Source organism: Haemaphysalis longicornis, unplaced genomic scaffold (assembly GCF_048455015.1).
Source record: "Haemaphysalis longicornis isolate Haplotype H1 unplaced genomic scaffold, Haemaphysalis longicornis Haplotype H1 scaffold_13, whole genome shotgun sequence".
Lineage (NCBI taxonomy): Eukaryota > Metazoa > Arthropoda > Arachnida > Ixodida > Ixodidae > Haemaphysalis > Haemaphysalis longicornis.
The window spans coordinates 16277885-16286173 of record NW_027526233.1 but is presented as its reverse complement, the minus strand read 5'-3'; the positions used below and the strand labels follow the sequence as shown (position 1 = coordinate 16286173).

The 8289-nt window shown below is 44.3% G+C and overlaps 1 pseudogene; it reads right to left on the bottom strand.

Moving 5' to 3' along the window:
* Positions 1-5582: 5582 nt before the first annotated feature.
* Positions 5583-7998, bottom strand: LOC144163717 (uncharacterized; annotated as a pseudogene).
* Positions 7999-8289: the final 291 nt, after the last annotated feature.

Below are 8289 nucleotides of genomic sequence, written 5' to 3'. Positions count from 1 at the left end.
GGCAAGCGGTGATTACAAATGGTGATTTATTGAAAACGCAATGTATATATCTGCACGATGCAAAACCCCATAAAAACCACATAAGCATTTTAGAGGGGCTGCTGGCCTCTCTAAGATGCTTAGAGGGGCCAGCAGAGGCGTCTGCAGAGGGGGCCAGAAGGGGCGGTAGCCCCTTCTGCCCCCTCTGCGCACGCTTATGGCCAGTGCATCTTAAGTTTTGTGGAGGAGCGTAATATATTGGAAGCCCCTTCCTGCAGCATGTAGAAGAAAGGAACGGGCCTGGGCTTTAACAAGGGTCCTGGCCACTTGAGATTGGCGAGGCAGTAACAGGCATTCTTTTACGTTGAGTGGTGTCGGGTCTATTTCATTGTGTCAGACTCAGACTGTATTAGGGCAGGGCGTACAGGATACGAGCACTTGCTAGGGTCTCGTGTATTAATCATGCCCAGCCGTGTAGCAGCCCCGCCCATGTGCGAGACGGGTGCGGACGTTTTCCCAGCTTCAGCCTCTGTTTTGAAGACAGTGACGGCGGGTCTCCTTGTAAAGTTGGCGTCAATGATGAGGCCTAGATATCTGAGCTTTGGGGACCATTGTGCGTCTTGAAGATCACCTCTGAGGTTACCTAGTGTTTTGGGCAGTTCCGTGTGCCGGAAGAGGGTTTCTGTATTTTCAGTAAGTATTTGAGGCCTGGCTTAATCGTGTGTTAATACCCACGTCCGAACCATTCTTGGAGGTGGTTTCGGGTAATGTTATGTACAACTCGGGGCCAGTAGACACACAGAGAAGTGTCGTCTGCGTAAATGGTAATATACACCTTGTGTGCGCGGTTCTGAGCGATCGTTCAAATTAGCCGGGTGAGGACGAGGTTAAAGAAGAAGAGGAGACAGCTTGTTCGGTGCAGCGTGAAGACCATTTTATATGTAGCCCAGGATTCCAAGGTCATCAAGCGATTTGTTTATTGCACAATTTCGCAGGTTGTAAAACGGTGCCTCGATATCGGGGAGAACAATGGAAGCTTCCCTGGAGCATTTGGCTTCCTCAAATAAAGTGGTGAAGTCGGGTTTGGGGTCTGCTGTGCAGTGGTGATGACCAACATTGGTCTGCTTTTCGTGGAATTTTCCTGCCGTATAGAATCCGCATAACGTGGCACAGGCCATTGTGTTCCAATAATTTCTCTATGAATATGGTTACGTTTATTGACCGGTAAGATGTCGAAGAGGATCTGGGTTTGCCTTTCTTAAGGAGGCAGATGGTTAGTGAAAGGTGTGTGTTGGTGGGAAGGTCTCTGCGCACTCGGTCTACGCTGTAGGTGCTAAGGTGCTACAGGCGCTAGGGGTTTTCGTGCTGGTTGAGGTTTTTAAATATCTTATAAGTGTCCTTCGACGCATTGTGTTTTCGAGTAATGCTTACCATTCGGTGACTTTTTTCTCATCATTCCCGTCGCCAAATTGAGAGTACCATATCGGGAAATACAAAAAAGGTCATTAGGAGGCGAGGGGATTTCGAATTACGTGAGCTGTTAGAGTCATACATGCGGCTTGTCCGTCAGCTGAGTACTGCGGATCATGCGCGTGAGCTGGTCAGCAAGAAACTTGGCGTGCGCCGCGTTTGAGATACGTATATGACTTCTATGTTTAGGGCTGGTTTGTGTGGGTAGCGGTAATCCGAGTAGGAGTGAACTAACCCACAAGCCCGTAAGCAGTTTGCTACTCAGTTGTTCAGCAGGGTAATTCAAACCATTTTTTGGACGTTTATTGGCGGGTCATAGTTAGGCGGCGTAGAGACAGATGTAAATGTTGCAATCTAGGGGTCTCCCAGTGCTTACTGCATAACTCTGGGCTATCCGTGTGTTTCCAAGGAGTTCCAGTTGTAGTATGTCCGGTAAGGGTTAGTGTGGTTGGTTTAGAAGGTTGCCTTCCGGGGGGCAGCGGCCAATTTGTAAGATAAAATCAACGTCTTCCATTATAGCTTTGGGTATTTTCTGGTATTGGGCAGATTGTTGACGTGATAAGTGTCTTGAGGGCGCTTTTGTCTCCGGATGGGGCTATAATGATACAATAATGGCCGGATCCCCAAATAATTTTCCCCCAATGAACGCAAAGCGTACTTCTCCGCATATGATCGCTCCTCCAAACCATCTGTTTGGCGCGTTCTCCAAATGATGGACTCCGTCCTCTTATTCTTGAGTCGGCCCAACTGCGCTGGGCGCTTGCTCTCACCAGTGCTTAGGTTCTGCCCACCTGCTTTTGGGGTCCACTCGCACTTATCCCCACGTCGCTGCACCTCAGCTAGTGCTTCGTCGCCCTCTCCCCACTATGGTGCACTTGCGGTTGGCCTTGCTATCCCTCTGGCTAAGCTAAGCCCTCTTTACTTCGCTGCGCCTGGTTTTCACGCTTCCAGCCATGAAAGACTCGACCAAACATTTGTTCGGTTCAGGCTATTTTCAAAGCGTTCCTTTTTATTCTTTTATTTATTTTATTTATTTACAATACTGCTGACCCCAGTTAAGGGGTCGTAGCAGGGTGGAAAGAAGAGTGTGATACATTTCACAATAAAACAGACAAAAAGAATGCATAACATCAGCAAAAAACAGGATTGAACAGAATGCCAATTCACAGTGGCGGGTGGATAAGATCTGGTGAAGGGCACAAAAAAGGAAAGAAGAAACCGATACACGCATTGACACGACACACACTGCAAAAAGAAGAGCATACATCAATGCCCCACGAACGCAATATACACCGAGAACCAGAACACGTTATGCACATATCAAGTGAACAACAAGAAAGAAAAGTTTAAAAGTCAAGTATGGTTTCAAATTTGTTAATATCAGTTTGTTCGACAACATGACTTTCAAGGTTATTCCATTCATTAACTGTTCTTGGAAAAAAAGAATGCTTAAAGTCATTGTTTTTCGGCTGGAATGGAGTTAAGTTCAGCGAGTGACGGTGGCGGGATGAATGACCTGAAGAAAACTACATTAAGTATTGATGAGTTTCGCTTTTGAGAAAGTTCTTCACAATTTTAAAAGAAAGAGTAGGCGACATAATTTATTTCTGTCTGCAATGTTCAATAAACCAGCCTTGGCTGTCAGTTCCGAAACTGATGCGCGACCATAACAATTAAAAATAAAACGGACGCTTTATTTTCTACACGATTTAATTTAGATAAGTTAGCCGCTGTGAAAGGGTCCCAAATTACATTTCTATATTCGAGAATGGGTAACACGATGCTTTTATAGGCTAGTAATTTTACGCTTGTTGGAGCATTTCTGCTAGACCTTTTCAAGTAGCGAAGTTTATTCATTGATTGAGTAGCAACGTATGTAATGTGTTTATCCCAGTGCAAGTTGTTACATATATGTAAACCAAGATATTTATATTCAGTTACCCGCGTTAGCACGTTATTATCGACTGTGTAATTAAAAAGAAGGGGTTGCTTCTTGTTTGCGATTTACATAACAGCACTTTTTTATAATTAACAGACATCTGCCATGTCTTGCACCATTGAATAACATCGCTCAGCTTCAAATTAAGGTTAATCTGGTCATCCAAAAAGTCTACAGTAGAATAACTCAGACAATCATCAGCGTACAACCTAATTTTCATCTCATGCTCGCCAACAATGTCGTTAACATAAAGAAGAAATAACAACGGACCCAGACCAGAACCCTGGGGTACACCCGAAGTGACAGGTACTATTTTAGAAGGAGTGTCGCTGAAGATGACATATTGGTAACGTGAAGTAAGGTATGATTGAATCCAACTGCAAAATTTATCATTTTTAAGAATGGCACGTAGTTTGATCCATAGTTTTACATGATATATCTTCTCGAACGCTTTCGCGAAATCTATAAATATTACATCTGTTTGTTTACGGTCATTGATAGTCACGGCGAAGTCATGTACGGTTTCAACAAGTTGGGTCACAGTGGAAAAGCCGCGCCTAAAACCATGTTGTGCTGAAGAGAGAATCGAATGCGTTGTTAAGAAAGTAGATATGTGTTTGTGAATGACATGTTCTAATAATTTACAACAAGTGCTGGTTAAAGCTATAGGACGGTAATTCGTAACTGACTGTTTATCCCCTTGTTTAAACAGGGGCTTACTTTTGGACACTTTCCAATCTTCCGGCAGGACTCCAGTTGAATAAGGCAAATTAAAAATAATAACAGGGAATTTGGCGCACCACTCCGCGTATCTTTTTAGAAAAGCACTGGGTATGTCATCAAGTCCAGGAGATTTTTTTTCATCTAAGTTATGCAGTAGATTAAGTATACCGGGTTCGGTAATTATAACATCCTCAAGAGATGGCAGCATTCGATATTTATCGAAACGCGGGGTAGTTCCGTCATCAACTGTAAATACGGACTAGAAATTTTCGTTCAATGAATTAGAGAGTTCTTTAGAATCCGAGGTACGTATGTTATCAATTACGAAAGTGCTAGTTTCCGAGTGTTTAGGGGTTACCCTTCGCCATAATTTCGAGGGAGATTCTATAATCATGCTACTCCGGCGCACAGTGTATGTAGAATGTACGCCGCTCTGTTTGCATTAGGTCTTTTAGTTTACGAGAGAGCAGGGAAATTTCTTCCTTTAGCTACGTATTACGATTTATTTTGAACCGTTTGTTCAGACGGTTGATTTTCCTTTTTAAATGAATGATGTCTCGGGTGATCCATGGATTCGAGGGATTTGCTGGTCGATACCGGAAGGGAACATAGAAGTCAATGCATGCGTTTACTGTGTTCCTAAATTTCACCCAGAGAGAGTTAGCGTCGCACATAATGTCCGAAGAAGTACTCAAAAAGCGATCATATACAGACTCCAATCTGTCTAGTATACAAAAATCGTTATCAGCAGAAAAAATTGGTACACGAGTCGTTTTCAACTTTGTCTTTGGGAGAGAGAAACGAAATTGAGCTAAGACACACTTATGACCTGAGAGACCATCCAGTGCCTCACACTCAGGTCACCGTCAATAATGGACCGAACAAAAACAAGGTCCAGTATTGATTTGCTCTCTCCGTGAATACGTGTATACTCATGAACTAATTGAACCAAATCAAATTGAAATGCAATATCAATCAACTCCTCATTGTTAAAAGTATCATGAGTACCAGAAGAGAAGGTGGGCCATTCCATACCAGGTAGGTTGAAGTCACCACAGAGCACAGGTTTCGTGTTTTTTGCTATCTAGAAACCCATGTATTCCATTAAATTCTGCAAAGCATCAATTCTGGTACCAGGGGGTCTGTAAACAACACGAATGACGAGGCAGTTTCCGTCGCGACACATCTTACAAAATAACGCCTCAACACCAACGGGGTCGGCCATTCTAGCAATTTGTATGTTAATTTTAAAGAGTAATGCCACACCGCCTCCCCAGAATTAACTATCTTTGCGATAAACACAATAATCTCGGGGAACAAATTCGCTATCATGGATTCCCAGCCAGGTCTCTGTGAGGGCAACAATTTCCGGATCATGTATCGTTATCAGATGTTCTAGATCAAGTGTCTTGTTTACAATGCTATGGCAGTTAACATTTAGTAGCTTTATATAAGGGGATGCGGAAGGTTGTCATATGGCTGATCGTTTTCGAAGAGGCACCTTATCATTTTTTTCTTTGTCCCAGACATACATAGTTCCATTCACAGACACCTTATCAAAAACCAGCTTTACGTCCTCTTTCCGCTTGCGGTTTTCACTTGTGCTTTCCCAAAGTCTTTTTCTGACTTCACGAACATTCTGGAAGAAGTCTTCTGTAATGTACATGTCTGTATTCTTTAGTTTAAGGTAGTTCTTAAATGTTAAGAGTTTTTCGCGAAAATCGACAAGCTTCAAAATTACGGGGCGAATTTTGTTCTGTTTTTTAACTCCTAACCGGTGGCACAATTCTACTCCTGAAAAACCAATTTTGAAGGTTTCCTTAAAAAATGTGTTAACCACGTTCTCGTGCAAGGATTCCAGAGATTCGTTCTGTTCTTCTTTTAAGCCGTGAATAATGATGCTATTTTGCCTGCTGCGATTTTCGAGATCGTCAAATGTATCTAACACGAAGGTAACGTCATCTTGAACCTTCGTGATAGTTGATTCGAGTGACTGACTTTTTTCACCGAAACCGGCAAGGCGAGCGACGGCAACTTCTAATGAATCCAGCCTATCGTTGAACTGCGCGAAAAAGTCGGTTAAGGCTTTCTTCGCAACACCAAAACTGTTCATCTGTTTTTTTATTTCTTTTTGGCTACTAAGTACGTGAAGTATCAGTTCACGGTCAGCGAGAGTAGAATGAAGCTGGCCTTCATTGTACGAGCTCACAGAGTACGGCCCTTGGTTCTGCACGACGTCACCGCATCTCAAAAGAAGATTAACAAATGCGCGGAAACTTAAAGAAGACAACACGCGTTTCACACCAGTGGGGCAGGGCAGCAGCAAAAGACAAACATCGTCACTTCGAAAAGTTTTTGCCTCACGCAAGCGACTAACCTGCGCCAAGAAAAAGAGGTTCCGAAGTCTCGCGAACTGGGCCAGTTGGTACAGATTCATAGTGGTGAAACAGCGCGCAAAAAACCAGGACAGAAAAAAGAGGACAACAACACGAGCGCTGGTGTTGTTGTCCTCTTCTTTCTGTCCTGGTTTTTTGCGTGCTGTTTCCCCACTATGAAGATGTTCTGGTTGAACATCGTTGCAGCCACGCTACCGCTGTGCCCACTGAAGAGTCCGGGAGGCGGTGGGGTATTTATGAGCTGTTGTTGCGATGACGTAACTAGGCTACAGGCGTGTACTCGGAGAAGACGGCGAGCGTCCCCCCGGGTGGATCCGTGATGTGGCAGAAGTGTGACGATTGCTCGTTATCTTCGTGAAGCAAAGTCGGGTACGGGTTATCAGGGTGGTCCACGTGGTTTCATGGGTGAGCGTGCCCGAAGAATGCGATGCTGAAGATCTGCGCCAAAAAAAAGATGTTCCGGTTGAACAACGTTGCAGCCACGCGGCCGCCGTGCCCACTCCGCTATTCTGTACAGCGGAAAATTCACTTCGAATAAAGAAGACAGCAAGTACCAATTACGTAATGCTGTTTTACCGCAACTATTGTTGATGTTTTTTTTCTGTTTTCAACAACATTGACAAGTATGAAGAGTGGTGTCGCATTTACTGCATTCGAAAGTGTTTCCCTAAACACACATCTTGTTTCCGACTTGTTGCTTCATAAAGCTACGGAGGCTGCGGATAGGAGAAGTAACGTTGATCTATATTGCCGCGAACCACGTATGGGTTTGTTTATTTATTGTTTATTTTTACAGCCGGGCCGGGGCTGGCACTGTTATCTGTATGGCCAGCATATCGCATGTTCAATTATTTTTTTTATGCCGCGCGGGCTGTCTCATTCAGATAAGGAGACTGTTTCGAACTAACGTCCCTAGCCTAAAATAATCTTCTTTGATCTACAATGTTCTGGATGTAAATAGACTGTTCGAGAAGCACTCGAGCCGAAAGACAAAAAACCTGCAGAGCGGGAGCCCCGATATTCGATTCGCCGACACTCTCCGAGGCACGTGTTTTTGTTAACTGCTGCTTTGGCACCTCTGTATTCCTTGAGTTGCTAGGGGAGCACAAGTTTGCTCCAGTCAACTTGTTTTACCTGCGAGTTAACTGCGTCATCTTTGGCTGCATGACATCTGGTAGAAGTGCTGGGTACGCACCCTTCATGCTCCCTACACCTTCTGGAAACCGACAATCCAGCCCAAGCCGAGCAAGCCGCCCACTTCAAGGTTTACCAGCCGAGTTTGGTCTACTACCAGAACCTTGCCGTTTTATTTATAGAACCGCACCAGCTGTGCTCCCTGATCAAGTTTGTAATAATAGAAGCCACTTTGGAATGTGAGAATGCCGTGGCCCTCGATTTATCTTCTGAGACCGGTTGACGTCGCAAGTGTGCAAACTAATCCCAGTTGTCCGCTACAAACAATCCCACTGATCTCACTGAATTCACTGACATTCTGCCAACAAACTGCTCACTTTCCCCATACATATTCAAACTTCCGTGCTTAGGTATGGACCCTCGGCAACTGTTCTTGGAGTTTTTAATCAACGAGCGAGGCCGACTGCAACACTTCGGTCTCCCGATTTCACACTCACATGACAAACATGAAATTTCGAACAATGGTTTATTCATTTGTTCAACAGTTCAACCGAATATTCTTACTCGGGTATCCTGGTTGCGATACGATCGCTTATTTCCGGCGCTTTCCGGGATCTGGGCATGTAGGGCGTTACCAATTGACCAATT